This window comes from Corvus hawaiiensis, chromosome 12 (genome assembly GCF_020740725.1).
Source record: "Corvus hawaiiensis isolate bCorHaw1 chromosome 12, bCorHaw1.pri.cur, whole genome shotgun sequence".
Classification (NCBI taxonomy): Eukaryota; Metazoa; Chordata; class Aves; order Passeriformes; family Corvidae; genus Corvus; species Corvus hawaiiensis.
Genome location: NC_063224.1, coordinates 2,476,628 through 2,495,556, shown reverse-complemented (window position 1 = coordinate 2,495,556; position 18,929 = coordinate 2,476,628). Strand labels below are relative to the sequence as shown.

Here is an 18,929-nt window from a genome sequence, read left to right as displayed (position 1 = left end):
AAGAAAGGCTGCAGGGGGGTGAGGACATGAATCAAAGCGGCGTCCCCTCGCCCGCCGGCAGCAGCTGGCCGGTTAGGCAGCTCCCGATTACTCAACCGGGCAGTGTTTACTCGAGATCAACAACCCCCCATCGCCTTCCCTGCCAGGCGGGCGAGGGAAACGTGCTGCTGGGATGGGGATGGCATTCCTGCTGCACCTTGCTTGGGGACAGTCCACCTCCTCAACCCCTGGGCACTGCTGTGGCCCTGGGTTTGTTGTAGCTGTCACCCTCCTGCCTGGGCACACAGCCTGGGCTGTCACCGCTCCTGTTTAGCTTTAATAAAGCAACAGCCAGTGACACCACGCTCATCCCAGAACTGTTGTGCCACTCTGGGAAAGACACACGGACAACCCAGGTTCACAGGATGCTGCGCCCACCCCGGGCATGGTGGGATGCAGGTGACCTCCCCCTGCCACAGGTGACATCCATCGGGGACACCGTGCGCCTGATTTGGGGACATTAGGGCCACGGTGAGGATTTTATGTTGATCCTGTTTTTCTCAGGATTACTCCTATAAACATGGAGATGGATGGTCGGTGGATGTCTTGCTGGGAAGCCCTTAGACTCAACGAGCTACACACACAAGTGGACGTATAAATTTACCATTTGCTTCCTGGAAAGGTTTAATTTATGGAATTCATATGGCAGCGCTGCACAACCGCGAGTGCTTGGCACATCCCGTGAGTCCTCGAGTGCCACCATGTCCCAGCTCCAACTGGCAGGGTGCCACCGGCTGTCCCAGTGATGGCGGGATGCTGTTCTCCTTCCCAATGATTAACAGAAGATGACTTTCACAGCAGGCAGGGGATAAGCCCAGGGATCAGTCCCCAGCCCTGACAGCTTGGGGTGGGATCCCTGGAGGTGGCAGGGATGTCTCAGGGGGGAGGCCATGCCACTGCTCCTCCTCCCAGGACAATGCCACCGGCAGCAGCAGGCAGCAATCCCCTACCTGTGGGCATGAGAAAAGGCTGGGGTGCACTTTGATACCCGGAGCAACTAATCATTAATTAGCATTAATCACTCCCCATCACGTGTCGCAGCAGCATTGGGCAAGACGCAGCTGGGAAGCACCAGGCCGGAGTCTTGGGGGGGAAGGTGGATTTTGACAGCTGGGCCGAGGCTGGCACCCTCCTGCTCCCCAGGGAGCCCCCCCAGACCCTGACCCACACCCCAACCCACCCAGCAGCCCCGCAGCACCAGCAGCTCCCATCCCTTCTATTTTCCTGCCAAGCGATGCTGAGATGCAAAGGCACCAGAGATGGGTCCCACCTGCCCAAGGGCAGCCAGGATCCGACCTCCCCTCACCACCCGTGTCCCCTGGAACCCCCAGGCTCTGCAGGGAGCACCGGCCGCCTCCTTGCTTTAACTTCACCCAGCGCTATCTGTCAGCAAATCATCCCCGGTTACACAGATAAGGAATAATTGATGCAAAGGAGCCATCTGTTTGCGAACACGGAATATCTGCTCAATTAGGAGGGATCTGTCCACCCAGATAAAGCATGGCGGCAGCCCCTCGGTGGGGGGGCCTCCTCCCCAGCCACGTCCTCAAAGACTCACCCCCAACTAGAGGCGAGCGGGTTGATTTGGGTGCTAATTTGCTAAGCAGCACCCTGAGGTGCTTGGGAAGAAGCTGGGAGGGAAGGGTGCTCTGCCACCAAGCGCTGAAATTTGAGGGGAGGGCTGGCCGATCCCCCACATCTCACTGGGAGGAAGCTCAGCTCCTCCTGGCTCTGGGAGATGCTCATCCCACATCTTTCCAGGGCTGGAGAGAGGGGACCAGGATCTGTGCCTGCTGAATGGCGCTGAGCTGAGGCCGGCCCGCTCGTGACACGCATCAAGGGACCTGCAGATGGACAAGCCTGAAACAGCTCCCAGGACATCCACAACAGGGATCAGGGACACAGGGCACAGCCTCAAGCACATCCAGGTCAGGGGTAGGTGTGCAGGGGGTGACAGCAATGTGACATCGCTATGTGATGTTACTAACACAGGAGAAATGGACCTGGCACGCAGGCCAGCTCCACAAGTGACAAAACCACAGGGAAAAGGCTCCAACCAGAGCTGGCAGGGATGGCCCCATGGCATGACACTCCTCAAACCCCTCCTGGGTGGCATCTGCCCCTCTCTACCCAAGCAGGTTCTTGGTACGAAGGACGTGGAGAGCTCGAGTAGGGTCAAAATACAGCTGGTGGCCTCTAGGGACAGACACAGAGAGGCACTGCCAGACCCCACATCAGCCATGTCACCTGGTGCCCCCCCTGCCCTTGGTGTGGTGCCCAGGGCAGGCAGTGTGGCAGTCTGGGAACACAATGGCACCAAGGGCAGGGGATAGTGTCCCCATGCCCAGTGTCCCCACGCCTGTCCCTCCCTGCCAAGGGCACATTCCTTCTGCTCCCATCACTGGGCTAAATACCTGCTGCAGCTCCCAGCTCTGCCCCCAGCTTTGGGATGCCAGTGGTGGGGTGGGAAAGCAAAGGGCAGGAGGCCACGCCAGCGTACTTCCTGTGCCTTCGGGACACCCAAAAACGTGGCTTCCCCATTCCACCTCCCCTGTGCCTCGCCTGCTGCTGGGACGGGCTGCGGCGTGCGCAGCGCCGATGCCGCCCACGGAAACGCCGCCCACGGGAATGCCACGGGCACGGCAAAGCCCCCACCGCAACACCCCAACCTCCACCCTCCCGGGTGGCAGCACCCCGGAAAACCCCCGTGCTGCCAGCAGCCAGGGCACCGGGGGTGGATGCAATCTTTGGCTCTTGGCTGGCATCACCCCAGCAAGGCAGCGGGCATGGAGCCCGGCAAGCACCGGCACAGCTGCACCAGCGATGGGGTTTGGCACAACCTCGGTGCCACCTCCTGTGAGCGAGCAAGGGATGAGGTGAGGAGAATGCCCAGCACAGAGGGGCCACATCCTGCACTTCCCAGGGATGCAGAGAGCACCAGCACCCAGCTGGAAGGCCTGGGGGACACAAACCCTCGCTGTGCCCCGGCTCCCCCAGGCCCAGGAGGCGGTGCTCAGGATAAAAGGTGTTTTTGGAGTGTTGAGGGCTGCCGGAGCAGGCTGCCCCCAGTTCCCTTTGTCGCTGAGGCCCTCAAGCCCCCCAGCTCCTGCTGGGGCTTTATCACAGCACAGCCCCTGCCGTGTGTTCCCCCAGACGTTTCCAGCTGCTCTTCCCTCCAGGAAGCCTCTGCCCTCCTCATCCTTGTCCCAGCAGCCTGAAAACACAGGGTTTTCCCACAAGAGCAGGCTGGGGTCCCCCTGGGGAGCTGGGGTCCCTGCTGGTGGCACGGCTTGGCCCTGATGGGTGCCCACGGGAGGGGTGGTGGCTGGGTCCATGCATCTCCACCGTATTTAAAGTTTCTCAGCCGTGTTTGCTGGCGGAAAGTTGGAACCTACAATTACAGCTGTGCTAACCCCTCATTAAAGAGGGGAAGGGGAAAAAAATAAAAAGGGGAAAGAAACAAAAGGCTCCAGAGTGAGACACGGTGCCGTTAACCCTTCCCAAGATGGGGATGTGGCCCCCCAGGAAATTCAAACAGCTGGAGGGATGGGTCACTGTGGTGGCAGGTGACACCGTGTGCCGAGGGTCTGCCCATGAGCATCACTGCCCACCTGGATCCCCAATCCCTGTCCCAGCGCAGCGGCGGTGCCGGCTGTGCCGCGGCGCCCGCGTGGGCACGGCTGCGGCTGTGCCGGAGCCGTTTGTCACAGCGGGGCTGCGGTTCCCGCTCGCTCTCCAGCAGCGACACCGTGACGCCTGCTCCAGGAGCCCACACAATATGTTCGCACTCATCTCGCAGCTGCCCCCAGACAGCCCGAGGTGCCGCGCTCCTCGCCGGCGTGGGGGCCGGTGTGTGCCGGCAGAGCTGCGACGTGCCGGTTGGGAACCAGCACGGATGGAAGGGGCTGGAGACTGTGGTCAGGCTGAATGCCACAAGGGCAGATGAGACTGGAAACACCACTGGCACGGGCAAGGGATGCACCAGTGGCTGCCCATGCCCGAGCACACTCACACACACCAGACTGTGCCACGAGCCCTGGGAGCAGCAGGCAGGGGGACAGGCCTGGCCGTGACCCCCGTGTGTCACCACAGCCCACCCTGCACCACTTGGAGCAGAAGCACATGGGGTGAAGCACAACCCCCCCAGGACCCCATCCTCAGCGAGGATCCGACCCTGTGGCCACCCCAGCACGACCACAGCCCCCCTCATGCCCCCATTCCCGGGGAGCAGCGGGTCCCCGCGTCACTCTCCAGCCCCCCACCGGCGACACCACCTCAGCGCGGCGGCCGCAGCGGCTCTGACAGCAGCTAACGAGCTGCAGGCAGCAATTTGGGTTATATATAGCCCCAAAGTGACTGCATCTAATTGCTCCAGCGCGCACCGGCCCCGCCGCGGGGTCCGGGTGCTGGGCGCAGGGGGACAGGGTGAGTGGCACGTGCTCAGCCCCCCTCCCCCGGCTGTCACCCCGTGTGACCCCCGGGCACCCTGAGGCTGGCAGGGCACAAGCATCACCCCATCCACGCCCTCCCCGAGGAGCTGGGCTGTTCCCGGCGGCTTTGTGCCGGGCCATAAGCGGCTTTGGCTAAAGCCGCCGTCCCAGCCTGTCCCAGCCAGGGACCCTAAAGAGCTTTTGTCCCCTCTCATTAAGGGGTTTCGGCCAGGGGGCCACGGGCGCTCAGCACCCGGCAGCCCCTCTCCGCAGCCTGCGGGCTCCGGCCAGCTGCTCCGGCAGCCCCGGGGAGGGAGGGATGGCTGGAGGCAGAGAGGGAGGGAGGTGCTCCCTTTGTGGCAGCCCCCATCCCCTCGCAGCAGCTGCCAGGCGAGGCGGCGGGCGCGCAGATGCGGCCGGGGGAGGTGCTCTGTGTGTGTGTGTGTGTGTGTGTAGGGGGGTCCCCCGCAGCGGCTCCCCACGCCGGCGGGGCAAGCGGCGGCCCCCGCGTGCAGCCGCCGGCGGGGAGGGGGAGCCGGAGCCGAAATTGTTTGCCAGCTTCCTCGAGACGGCACAATGGAGGGCGCGCAGGCGGATCCGGGGTCAGGGGTGAGAGCAGCAATAAGTGGTTTATGCCTTTTGTGAAGAGGCTGAACTGACAGCTCGCTGGATTAACAAAGACGTCCTCTGTTCCCGGGCAGGTCATGTGGAAAGCGCTGCGCCGACCCCTGTCACTTCTTTTTTTTGCAAGAACAGACATTTGTTCGCCAGCGAACAGGGAGGTGATGGAGGGGGAGGCGGGGGGCACGCAGCCGCCTGCTCCTGGCTTTTCCTCGAGCTCCTCTGGGGCTCTGGGCGTGGGGATCGGCGGCTGCTCGCTGCTCCGGCAGCTCAGGCCAGGCCGTGTCTCCTCCCGTGCCTCAGTTTCTCCAGGCTGTGGGATGAGCCGTGGCTGGTGGGGATGTCAGCACCTGCAGCCCATGCCCGGGCAGTGCAGTGTTCCACAATGCTCCACACGTCCACACAAAATCCCCTCCATGCTCATCATCCCTCCATCACCCCAGCGCCAGGCTGGCTGGGCAGGATGGGACCCGCATCCTGCTCGGTCCCTGTCCCACTGTGGGGACACACATCTCTAGCTCACGTTCGCCAGTCCCTGCCAGGCTGGGGAATGTTGCCTTCACCCTCCTTTCAAGGCAGGGAAACTGAGGCAGGGGAGGATGTGAGCATCCCACCCATGCATGGACAGCAGGGCTGGCAGCAGCACTGCCACTCCTGGTGCCGGGCCTGCAGGGAACAATCAGCTTTTTCAAATCCTCAAGGATTTCCTCAAGGTTGTGCAGCACAGAGCCTTCGCTGTCATCATTAGGCTCCAGAGTTAATAGCTGCAGTGCTGCCGTTCCACACTGAGACAAACTGTCCTGGCTGGGGCAGTCACTCCCTGGCCTCAGATGTCCCTGCAGCTCCCACCTCCCACTGCCACCATGCCCCAGCCCCGGCTCCAGGTCCCCCTGAGACCATGGGGCCCAGAGCTGGTATGGGAGGCATGCAGCTTGATGTCTGTCACCCAAATCCTGCTGACATCCCACAAGGACATGCAGCTGCTCAGCCCCAGCCCCTGCTCCCCATCCCCATCTCAGGGACACCACCACCCAGCACAGCTCACCCACCTCCAGCTCCAGAGCTGCCGGGCACTCTGTGACCAGTGTCCCCTCCCTGCCACCCTAAATACCTGCCATAGGGAAAGGCAGCTGTCCCAAGGGACTTTTCACTCTGGAAAACCCCACCCACCCCACAGCGGCTCATGTTTTCGGGACATTCCCACACGGGCCAATCCCCGCGTGCTCAGGGGTAAACCGAGGCAGGGAGGCACAGCCAGGTGGGTGCAAGGCTCTGCTGGGTGAGGGGACACATCTGGGGGTCCCCATCCCGCTTGGGGGGGGACACGTCACGGCAATCCCAGCGAGGGCCGCACGCCGGCTGGGCCATCAGCTCGCGGCGCGGTGGCATTAAGGCCTCGATCCGTGTCCCTCGATCCGCCGTGTCCCCCTTCTCCATCCCGCGGGCAGCTTAGCGCCCGTTCTCGGCTCCCGCCTGCCATCTAAAGACGGACTTACCGCCAGGTCCGGCGCTGCCTTAAGCCGCAGATTAAATGTGAACCATCTGCAAGGGGAAACTTTAATGCAGGATAATACCTGCCACACACACCCCACCGTGTCACCGCGCGCCCCGGCCAGGTGGGCACAGAGCCCCGCGCTGGCATCGAGTCCCTCCACGGGGATGTTGAGGCTCTGCACATGATGTTCCCATCCTCCTGGATGTCCCCATCGTCCTTGCTGTCCCCTCCTGGCACAGCTCCGTGAGGATCCACGGCTGAGAGCTGCACGCCCAGCCAGCCCCTGCTTCACCAGCCCGTGTCCCCCCCTAAGGCAGACACCCCAGGCAGGGGACACCCAGGCGTGGGGGGGTGGGGGGTGGGGGGGTGTCCAGCCAATGCCCCACCTGGTTAATTAGTTTAAGTGATTAAAGTCTCTTCATCAGGGCAGCGGATTAGCCCCTGCAGCTGGGAGCTGTTTTCCCTCACAATCTCCTCCCTCAGGGGACAACACGGGGGGCCCTGCACTGTCCCCATTTTGAAGAGTGAATCCCACCTCCCCAGCCCCAAAAAAGGTGGCCCAGGTGTCCTCTGTCCCCTCAGCCTGGCAAAGCCCCCAGTAATGCCCAGACTGGCAGAATCACCCAGGGTGCAGGGGGGACATGGGGTCACGCAGGCTGTCCCTAATGCTAGTGGGGACACAGCTGGGCTGAGCATGACAGGAATGACCTCTGCAGGAAGGAGGGATTCCTGGCGGGCAGTGCACCCCAAAGGTGGGTGGGGGAGGATGAGATGCTGCCAACTCAGCACCCCAATGAATTACACGGGACCACGGGTCCCTGCTCAGGTCAGCAGGGAAAGAAGCCAGGGAGGTTTTCCACCACCCAGCCCACTCCTGATGGAGAATTTACAGCCAGGATCCACTACAGGCTCAGTAATTAGTGTTGAGATGCTGAATCAGCACCTGGCCATGGGCACCAAAGGGATGGAGCTGGAGGGGCTCTGGCACCGATGGTGGCCCCCCAGAAGGGACACAGGGGGCACTGGGGTGACCCAGCGGTGCTTGACAGAGGAGGGGGCCATCCCCATGGCTGGGAAGCCTGGGGGAAAGCTGGCTAGCCCAGCATCCCATCCCAGTCTGCTGCTCCAGGACCAGCTCCAGCCCAGGATCCCTCAGGTGTCACTGAGGGACAGAACCCCCTGATCCCGCTCACCTAAAGACAAAAATCCCTCTGGTCCTCCCTTCACAGCCTGGATGCTGCATCCCAGGATGCTCAAGCCCTGGGATGCCCGAGCATCTGCCCAGCTGTGCCCGGGCAGCCCTCTGGCCTTCACGGCTGCCATCAATTTCCTGGGGTCGGGAATGGCAGGGCCGGCTCCCCGGCAGATCCAGCCTCTGCTCCGTGGCTGATTACAGCCATTTCCCTGCCCGTGCCCCCTCCCCGCTGTCTGCCTCCTGCCTCCGTCTGCTGCCTGGTTTTACGAGGGCCATTTCCAAGAGGTCGCTGGAAATAGATTTTTATCACCTCGTGATAAATATCGTTTATGGTGACATTACTGCTCCGAGCAGCCGCGCAGGGGAGGGAGGAGAGGCAGGCGGACGCCCGCGCCCAACCCCAGCTCCACGGGGCACCGGCTGGGCCCCTCCTCGTCCCTGTCCCCATTCCCGGAGGTTCGGGCAGCGCCATCCGACACCATCCATCCATCCATCCATCCAGGCGGCAGGAACAGAGGGAGCTGCATCATTAGCCCCGCGCGCCATTAAGCACTTAAAAAGCCATAGGAATAAGCCGCGCCATTAGCTGGCAAGCGAGCTGGGAGGGGAGGGATGCACGGAACCCAGCGTGGACCAGGGAATGTCAGCACCCCGAGGGCTCCCGCGTGCCCGGGGAGCGGGGGCAGGACCGCCCCCTCCCGCACACAGCTCCAAGGTGGAAAACCAGGGGCTTTCGGAGCTGACACATCGCTTCTACAAGAGGTGACGCCACTGGGCGCCTCTCCCAGAGGGACTTTTCGGCAGAGTAGGGAGAACCAGCTCCCTGCTCATCCCCTCCTCTGCTTTAGGGATGGAGCTGGCACAGAAACATGGGAGAAAAACCACCACTGAGCTGAGAACGGCAAGCTCACGGCAGCGGTGGCCCCGGGTGTTGCAACCCTGCACGGAGGTGACCCGGCGGCCCAGGGGAGCAGGGTCCTGCCCTGGCCGAGCCCGCAGGCAGGACGGCTGCCCAGCCGTACCCACAGGCAGCTGCCTCTGGAAAAGGGCACGGCAGCGGGCAGGGGGCCAAGGCCAAGCCGCTCTCTGTGCCAGCCCCGCCACACACAGCGCCGGGCACCGGCCACCCCTGGGGGGAACAATCACCCCATTCACCAGTGCCAAGGTGAGGTGGTGTCACCTGTGGGGACAGGGGCACAGTCCCCAGGAAGCCAGAGCTGGGGTGCAGAGCAGCAGCAAAACTGCATACCCAGCAAAGAGCAACCCTGCCTGCAGGCAGAGCGCGGCACTGCCGGCCCGTGCCAAGAATCTTGTTTGCTCTCCCCAGCCCTGGCACTGGGTCCCTCGGGCAAGCTGCCTCCTGCCCCGCTGCCTCAGTTTCCCCAGCTGGCAGGGATAGCAGGGCATGGGCAGAGGGTGGGCTGCCATGGGGGGACCCCAGCCTCGTGTTGTGGCTGCTTATGACACGCAGCGCGAACCCACCGTGACACAGAGCTGTGGTGACTTATTGGGAAGTGACCCCATGGCATGGGGCCAGGAGGGGGGGAGCAGCGGGACTTTGTATGTGGACAGGCACAGCCAGATGGCAGCAGTGGCCACCTGGCATGGTGGCACAACCCCTCCTCAGGTCCCCACACCTGGTGGGCAGAAAACAACCCCAAAAAGGGCCAGCCCGGTCACCCTGATGACACACGGGGCTGCATGGGGACAGCCAGCCCCACATGCAAGGATGAGGAGTGCTGGTGGTGTCCACCCTGTCTCCCTCTCTGCTGCCAGGACACGTGTGTGGGTCACCCACGCCAGCAGCTGGCACTGTCCCCTGTTGCCACTACCCACCTTTAGGACATGGGTTCCCCACGCCGCTGCATCCCCTTGGGGACAAGGAGTCCCTTGTCCAACAGAGCCCCCGGAATGCCCGGCAGCAGGATGCCTGCAGAGCCAGCTGCCTCCTGTGCCCATGAAAGGAGATTTGTTCACCTGATGAGTGGCTCGGTGACCCCAGGTCCAGCTCCTGCCACCACCCCGTGGCTCCTGGCATGCAGCAGCCAGCACGCCCCGGCAGGGCCACCTCGCCGGCGGTCGCGGTGACCTTACACCGCTGCCGGAGCGCTCCAAGCCCAGCGCTTGGCCCGGCACACGGATCCTCCAGCCAAGGCGGGCTGGCGGCTTGGCACCCACCCTCCCACAGCGCGGGCAGGGAGCGGGCAGCAGCAGCTGCAGGAGGTGCCGACAGACGGACAGACAGCACGAGCACAGCCCCCTGCGCGCCGCCCCGAGCCGGGGGGTGCGGGTCTTGCCCACACCAGGACCGGCAGAGCCCAGCTGGGCAACCTCCCAGGCCACCAGCATCCCTCACTGGGGGGGCAAATCCCACCTCAGCACCCCAGCAGAGCACCCGGAGGTGCCCCCCATCACCCACAGATGGAGCCTTGCGCTGCCCCAGTGGCCACATGCCCCAAACCCTTTGCCCACTGCCCCACAGGAGCCAGAGATGAACCCCTCGAGGGCGGGTGCACATTCTGCAGCCCCCGGGTTGGGGTGCCCCCCAAGCACCCCATTAGAGCTGTGTATGGGCCTGCTGGGGTGCAGAAAAAACATTTTACTACTTTTTAAAAAAAAACTACAGAAAAAACTGGAAGTGCAGAAGGCACCTGGCAGCACCACACAAAGTTTGCAGCAAGTTCCACAGACTCCCCCCCCTCAAGTACCCACCGCAGGCCAGGGGGCCACAGGGGTCCCCCCACTGTGTCCCCACACCCACCCACAGCAGGAGCCACACACACACACAGAGAAATTGGGGGGGGGGACACGCAACAAGTCGGGGTGGGGCTACAAGGTTTATCTCCCCAACAAGGCTGGTGGGGTGCCCCCCTCAAGGCTGAATGGGGGGTGGGATGGGGGTTATGGGGTGGGGGGTACAGGCAGGGGTTGGGGGTATGGGGTGGGTACAGGCAGGGGTGGGGGGTACAGGCGGGGAGGTAGAGGCTGTGGGTAGGGGGGCACAGAGGGGTGGGAGGATACAGGAGGGGGTGGGGGCATTTAGGATGGGGACGAGGGGGGTACAGGCGTGAGGGGGGTACAGGTGGAGATGAGAGAGGTGCAGACGGGAGGTAGGGGGTACAGATGTGGGCAGTACAGGGATGGGATGGGATGGGATGGGATGGGATGGGATGGGATGGGATGGGATGGATGGGATGGGATGGGATGGGATGGGATGGGATGGGATGGGATGGGATGGAAGGTACAGCCGGGGGGGGGTACAGGTAAGGCAGGGGGACAGTCCGAGGGGATGGCACAGGCAGCTGCCTGCCCTGCACGTACCTGCGCGGGCGCTGCGGGGCGCGGTGCGGGGCGCGGTGCGGGGCGCGGTGCGGGGCGCGGTGCGGGGCGCGGTGCGGGGCGCGGGCGGCGCGGTGACCCCGGCGGCGGCAGCGGGAGGAGGCAGCGCCGCGCACACGCACACGCGCGATCACATCCCGAGCCGCCGGCGAGAGGCGGGGGACACACACACACACAGACACACACACACAGACACACACACACGCACGCACTGCTAGGGGGGTGGGGGCTGTGCTGAGCTGGGGGGGTGGGGGTCAGGGAAATTAATAACCGAGAAAAAGGCACTTACCCCCTCCGCGGGGCTCGCCACCGTGCCGTGGGGGTGGCTGGAGGGTGGCGCTGGGAGGGGAGGGGGGGATCAAAGGATGGGGGTGAGGGGGGGGGGGGGTCTCGCCAGCCCCCGCTGCCTGCCACAACAAAGAGCCAGACACAACAAAAGCAGCATATGGCCAGAGCCGCGCGGGGCTGTAAATTAAACATAAAGGGAAGATTAGATAATTAATGAGCGCTCCCGGGCCAGCCTCGGGGGAAGGGGAGGGGGGCGCTGCCTGCTGCGGGGAGCCCCGAGCCCCCCGCCCAGCCCCGGCGGGGAGGGGGCCGGGGGGCACCTGTTGGGAGGGAGGATGGGCAGCGGCCGGGCCAGCCTCGCCAGCTGCTCCGGGGCGCAGCCTAAGAGGATTAGCGGGGGCATCCCGCCCCCGGCAAAAGGGCTTGAAGCTGCAGCGCTGGGGGTGGGGGTCCCTTGAACCCCCCCCGTGCGGTGTCGCCTCTGCCCCAGCCTCGGGCAGCTTCCCGGGGGGGTTGGGCTCGCATCCCGCATCCCTGCATCCCTCCCCCGGCAGCATCCCGGGCGGGTGGGCTCGCATCCTGCATTCCTCTGCCTCCAAGAGCAGGACTCACCCCCACGCGGGGGTTCAGGCACAGCTCAGCGCGTTCCCCCTGCCCGTGTTCCCACTGCCACGCGGGGAAAGCGGCCCCTGCGCTGCCAGGAGCACAGAGCCCTTTGGAATGCCCCAAATCCACCGTGCTAGGCAGAAAAGGGGAAACTGAGGCAGAAGAGGGGAAACCAGGAAGAAGGGGGGGCACTGAGGTAGGAGAGGGGAAACTGAGGCAGGAGGGGGTGAGTCCATGCTGGTGGCTCAGATCTGCGTGGGGGCAGCTTGGCGCTGCCCCCAGCCAGCCCTGGGACATCACTGCCCTGGGACATCAGCACCGGCATGTCCTGGCGGGCTGGCTGCCCCCGGCAGGCAGGAGGAGGGGGTACCCCGGGAAAGGGGGTGCCAGAAAGAGCGTCAGGCTCGGCCCCGGCCAGGGGAAGGAGTTAATCCCATTATTGGCAGGCTCACAGATGGCGGCTGCACTATTCCCCTGCTTAGCAGATTGAACAGATCAGGCAGGAGGGAGGGAAGGAGGTGGGGGGATCTGCCCCCCCAAACACCCACAGAACAGGGGTGTGAGGGGCTGTGAACACCCCCCTCAGCCCCATAAGAGCCTGAGAGCACCCAGGGGTGCTGCCCCGCTCCCCACTGCACCCTTTGCCAACATAAATCCATCTTCTCTGCCCTGGACAAGGGGTGGCAGACACAGCAGGGGACTCGGGGACACCCCTGCTGTCCCCACGCCAAACCTGCCACCCCCCCAGGTTCTCCAGGAGGTCAAGGGCCAGGTCCTGTTTCCCTGGCTCGGGGAGATTTGAGCAGCTGCTCCCAGGGCATCAGCAGCCAGGGCTGGAGCCCAGGATTAGGGAGTGTGGGAAAGGGCTGGCAGGAAGCCAGGGACAGAGAGGCTGGAACGTCCTGAGCAGGGAGGACAACCGAAAAGGGATGGAGGGAGGGAGGGATGAGGGAAGAGCAGGAGCCAACAGCTCCTCACCCCCCGTGACACCAGCGTAGAACCACAAGACTCCACCCGAGCGCCTCCACCCCTGCCACGAGCTTGCCAGGGCTCAGCGACCTCCACCCCACAGCCATTCCCCACCGCAGGAGACCCCGGATAACCCCGGGGCCAGGTCCGGGTGGCTCCCAGCCCAGTCCCAGCGGGCAGGATGAGGCCACCTCCAAAGCAAAGGTGCCCACTTGCCTTTTGGGAAACGGTTGGGAAACACTGCGCCTTTGATTCTGCGGGGTCAACAGCGGTGCCCAGCCTGGCATCCCATAAAATAACCCCCCTGGCCACCCGCATCAGGCCCCCACAGCCCTCTCATCCCCCCCGGAGGGCACCCCAAGCATGGGGAGGGCACACAGTGAGACATCCCCTTGCAGAAGGCTCTGAGTCACCACGCCAGGGGTTGCCAAGGCAATGGGAGAGTGGGAATCCGGGTGGAAAAGGTTGGGGATGCAATCCCACAGGGCTGGGGGCCCCTCCAGCACACCAATGTGCACTGGGAGACGGGTTGGGGGACCATGGCACCCCTCAACTTCCACCCCAGGCAGGGAATTGGGATGTACCCACTCCCTGGCCCCACTGCTCAGCGGGGATGTGCTCATGCCAGTCCCTACACTCTCCTTTGGGGTCTCTGAAGGTTTGGGGGTGCAGGAATGTGAGCACTGGAGTGAGCACAGCCCCAGCATCCCAGCACAGCTCAGCTCAGTGGCACGGGCGGAATCCTGGCCAGAGACTGACCCCCAGCAGGAGGGGACAGCCCCAGAGCCCTGGGGACACCAGGAGGTGCCAAGGGAAGCGGGAAAGCCCTGGTGGCACCCTGGCCACGCTACAGCACAGGATGGAGCCCAAGGCAAGGCCCCATAGCGTGAGGGCTGGCAGGAGGGTGGGCAGGCTGCTCCTCAGCCCTCCGTGCCTCAGTTTCCCCAGCCGTGCCTCAGTTTCCCCTGGCATTCCGGCCTTACAGCTGCAGGCAGGATCACCCCGGGCAGTCCCTGCCCAGCCCCATGGCTCACCCGGCCTGCTGGCAGCACAGTGACAGCTCTGCTTCCAAACCTGCCCTGCCAGCAGCTCTGGCACAGCTCCCAGGGACCCACCCCAGCCCCTGGCACAGGGGAGACGGTGCTTGGTGGCCGCATGGCGAGTGGCCCTCTCTATTGCCGCTCCTTGCTCCAGGCACCAGCCAGCTCGGGAACAGGTTTGTGCCCCAAGAGCCCGGCCAAAGCCCTGGTAAACCCATTCTGGGGCATCTCCAGCTCCTGCCTCCATCCAGCCCAGCACAGAGCTCCTCATCCTCAAACCTCAGTATCCTCCCTCTGGAAGCTCAGCCCAACCCCGCTGCTCCCACAAACCGGCTGGGTGCCGAGCTGTGGGGATGCTCAGCAGGTTTTTGGGGGGGATCCCCCCCCACATTCCCATCCGGCTATTCCCATCCATTTGAGATCTGAGGATCCATCAGCTGGGAGCAGACAGGTTGAAGCTGGGAGCTGCCTCCCGTGGCAGCCCAGACAGGCTCCCAGGGGACTAATACCGGCATGTAAATATTAGATACTTCTGTCTCCTCTGAGGCCAATTACACAAATCATGGCAGCTCCCGCAGGACTCTCCGCTCCTACTTACTGTATCATCATTAACAGCTTATTAGAGAACAGCTGCTCTGAGAGGGGGAAACAAAAAAGAGAAGCCAGCAGGAGAGGCAGGAAGGAGACAGGCACAGAGGAGGATGGGGAAGCGTGACCTCCACCCTGCCCCGGCACTCAGGGACGCCCAGGGACATCATCCCCACGATGGCACCAGCATGCTCAGCCCTCTCTGCAAACCCAGCGGTGGGACCAGTCCAAAAATCATGGTGGGATCTGCTGTGGGGTTCCCTGGAGGTGCTGGGACAGGGGCAGAGGGATGTGCCTTGCCAGTGTTGGTCTGGGAGGTGGCGGGGACAGCAGTGAGGTGGCTGCAGGGCAAGCAGGAGTTGGAGTGAAGTCACCAAAGCAGCCTGGCACCCCTCACCCAGGGGCATTTTGGGGCTAGGAGGTCCTTTCATGCCCAGAGGGAGGATATTCCTCAGCCTTTGGGTGCAGGATGAGAGGATGGAAGGTTTAGGATCAGCTCCCCAGTACAACCCAGCGTCCCTGAGGGGGGACACACATTCCCTGCACCAACTCCAGCATCATTAAAGGGTGCAGCTAATTGGGAGCCAGACACTCCCTGCCCTCCTCCCGGTCCCCCACGGGTGACAGCAGCCAGGCTGGGATGGCTGGGGGGTTTTTTGGGGTGCCACATCCCAAGCCGTCCGAGTGCAATTAGGCACCACCAGTCCCAGCCCTGACACCCATTCACGTCCCCTGCGGCCACCGAGGGCAGCGGGGGTGCCCAGCGGGGTGGCCGCGGGCAGGTGGCCGGGGCAGGTGGTCCTGCTGGGAGCCGTGTCCCCGGGAGGATGTCACGACATGCCTGTGGTGCGCTCTAGCGTCAGGCAGCATTAATGCATTGCTGGCAGCAGGCACGAGCTGCACGGCTGGACACGGACACGGCCGTGGGGACGGACACGTGGACACGGATCCGCGTGGGGATGGACACCTGGACACACACACACACACACGGGGAGGGACACTGGCACAGCCACCAGACCCCCTTGGGCAGGGGACACAGCCACCAGCTGCACCTCACCCCAGCTCGGGTGGCTTTGCTGGGCTGCTGTCCCATACTGGGGGGACTGGGGGGCAGCTGTCCCATGCTGGGGGGGACAAACCACCCCAGGCAGGGGCAGATGCTCTGCGGAGGGGAGGGGGAGTGGGGCTCCCCAGGGCTTTCGGGGCCGGGGAGGCAGCAGCTTCCCGTCTGATTGCTAATTATCCTCGTTATTCCGTGTCAGACACTTTATGAAGCACCGGAGTGATTTGCTCTTTCCCTGTAATTAGGCACGTCGCAATTACCATCTAATTCAAGTTCAAGCTCCGCATCCTTGCGACCTTCCCGGCCTCGACACGATGTCCCTGCTTGTGTCTCCGGGGCCTCCCTGATGTCACCCCTGCCCCATGTCTGGTTCTCCGGAGAGGAGAGGGGCACAAAGGACAAGGGGAGGACAAGGCACAAAGCCACCCTCCCCCCCAAAATCCCCCCAGCTTAACGTGACACCAAAAGCCCCAAGCCAGCTTTGGGGCCCCCCTCCAGGAGGGTGACAGTCCCCAATACAATGCTCCTGAGCATCCCTGAGCCCTTAGGGTTCTGGGGTGAGGGCCGAGCCCCAGCACACAGCCAGGCCCTGCCCACACACAGCTCCCAGCCAGCTGCCACCTCGTCCCCTGCAGTGACATTTTAGATTCCAGGGGACGTATTTAACACATCCATGTCACACCCTCGGTTCCCATTCCCACAGGGACAACAGCACAGAAACAGCAATTAAAAAAAAAAACCTACGAGGCTCTTTTTGGGGGAAAAAATGGAATACAAAGAGCAGCAGCCTGGGTGACTGATTGGCAGCTCTTGTGTCTTCCCAGCGTGGCACTGGGATTCCCTCTCCCCACCTGGCTCATGCATTTGCTCCAGGAAGAGCCACATCTCCTCCTGGAGCATCCCAAAAACGCCGCCGGTGCCGCAGCCCTGGGCGCTGTGCCGTGCCAGGCTCCGGTGGCACCAGAGTCCCCGCAGAAGGATGCCCCCCTCCTCCTCCTCCTCTTCCTCCTCCTCCTCCCAGCAGCTAATTAATCCTTCTGCTCGGGCAGAGCTCATTAGCGCTGGAGCAGCGCGGGGCTGCTCCGGCCGCCCGGCACAGCCGCCCTTCCCAGCGGAGAGCAAGGTCAGTGCCAGGGGCCAGCGGGCACCGGCGCTGCCAGCACCGCGCTCGCCCTGGGCTCTGCTGCCCGGCCCCCTTGGTGGCCTTTCCTGCAGGCTGGGGGGGGTGTTTTTCCAAGCTTACAGCATAGGAGAGGAAAAAAAAAAGGGGAAAAGGAAAAAAAAGAGGGGTGAGGAGGTGGAGAAAAGGCCCTCCCCGAGCGTGAGCGGGAGGGAGCAGCGGCCAAGGAAAGCAGAGGAGTCAGCCAAGTGCCTCTCTCCGTGGCGGCAGGGCGCGAGTGGGCCGCCCTGCAAATGTTTTGAATTTCCAAAACAGAAGGGAGAAGCCAAGAGCTGCCGAGTTCCCCCACACGCCAAGAAGGACAAAGGGCATCCCTGTGTGGTGGAGGGGAGGGCGGGCACCCAGCACCCCCCAGCTGGCCTGCCCCGGATCCCCCGGGATGCGGCACAGGGGTGCTCCCAGCTTGGCTCTGATTATATCCAGGGAGAGGAAATGGGCAGTTCTGGGTGATGGTGGACACTGGGCATGGGGCCAGTCCCCCATGGGGCTGATGGGTGGCTGTGAGTGGGATGTGCACCCACAGGACAGGCCAGAGCAGGGCCTGGGGTGATTCGACACATGGCAAAGCCCCCAGCTCCCTGTCCTGGCACGGCAGGAGCCTCCCAGCTCCCATCCTCCTGGGAACCCACCCGCTTCAGGAGCCAAAAGTGCTGGAAAAGTCCCGAAGCAGGCATGCTGGAGGCTCTCCTTGCTGCAGGAGACGCCGATGCTGATCCAGAAGGAAATCCCAGTGCCCACCCCGGCTGCTGGCAGGGATGGGAGGATGCTGCATGGGTGGTCCAGCCCCTCTGAGTGATCTCGTCCTGCAGGGCGATGCTGTGCCCCAAAAACCAGGGCCTGCCCCATAGGGAAGATGGGACATGGGGCAGCATCCATGGGAATGCTGGCAGCACAGGCCCCCCGCGCTGGTGGGGGACCCCACACCCCTCCCTCCCCTGCAGATGATAGCCTCACACAGATTATCATCTTAAATTATTAATCCCCAACAAATCCAAACCCCATCTGCCTAATCCTGGCCCCCCAGCACAAACCCCCTCCCAGGGGGATGGGGCGAGTGGGGCCGACTGGATGCCAGCCCTGCTACCGGGAGGGGTGGGAGAAGCCACGGGGGGAGCCCCCCCAGCCACGCTGGTAGCAGGCAGGGAGACAATATCAGGCCTATGCGGCCCCCTCGCCGCCAGATGTGTGTTAATAAGGCAGCTGCCCCCTAAGCTAATAAGGTCACTCACTGGCTCCAGCAAGACGAGAAAACAAGCAGGGGCTTGGCTGCGGTACAGCCTGACTTGGCACTCGCCGCACGCCGGCTTCCTGAATTCTTGCCGCTTCCAGAACAGCGCAACGGGGTGGAAAAAGCAGAGAGAAACCTTCCTCACCACCCCCCGCCCCAAAAAGCACCCCCGCAGCCCACCCGCCTCCAGCATCCCCCCTTGGTCCCCGGGTGCGGCCGCCTGTGCCCTGCTGCCCTCACCCCAGCGCTGGGTTTGGTCCTTAGGGAAAACCTCGTGGAAGGGCTGGGAGAGGGGGGGGATTCCTGCAGACTTTCCCAGCATGGGGAGGCCCCCCCCGGCCCCGCTCCCTCCCTCGCCTGCCCCCGATCATGGCGCCTACAACTCCCTTTGTTTTAATATTCTAAAGCGAGCCAGATGCCGGCTTTAATCCCCTCAGCTGGGGAGGATTTGCAAACACATTAGGAGGCAGAGCCGGCCCCTCCGCCCCAGCCCCAGCCCCACGGCGGCACCGCGCCCCATCTGCCGCCTCGGGAAGGGGATCCCGGCCCCTAATTGCCTTCTCATGTCGGGATTAGGAGCTGACAAGGTGTCCGACAACAGGGACACGAGCATCCCCTGCCACTTGTGGCTGGGGCATGCCAGGAGGGCCTTTTGGCTTCCTCTGCAGAGTTTGGGGGTTCGCCGTGGTGAGGCGATGCCAGGGGGATGGGAGCGGCACGGATGGGTCCTGCAGGGTGGTGGATGCTCAGGAGAGGGGCAGAGGTTGGACTGCAGCTCCCCTGGAGACGGGATGATGGATGGTGTGACTGTCCCCATGGTGCCAGACCGGAGCGTGAGCGGGTCTCCC

The 18,929-nt window shown here is 63.6% G+C and overlaps 1 protein-coding gene across 4 annotated transcripts in view; it reads right to left on the bottom strand.

Annotated features, from left to right (window-relative positions):
• Positions 1 to 18,929, bottom strand: part of GSE1 (Gse1 coiled-coil protein) — a 100,668-nt gene that overhangs the window by 66,724 nt on the left and 15,015 nt on the right. Inside the window, exon 1 of one of the 4 annotated variants that reach the window (XM_048316685.1) lies at positions 11,409 to 11,426. The exons of the other annotated variants lie outside the window; for them this stretch is intronic. The gene's annotated coding sequence lies outside the window, so the exon portion shown is untranslated. Of the gene's footprint in view, positions 1 to 11,408; positions 11,427 to 18,929 lie in introns of those variants that run through there. 4 annotated transcript variants of the gene reach the window in all.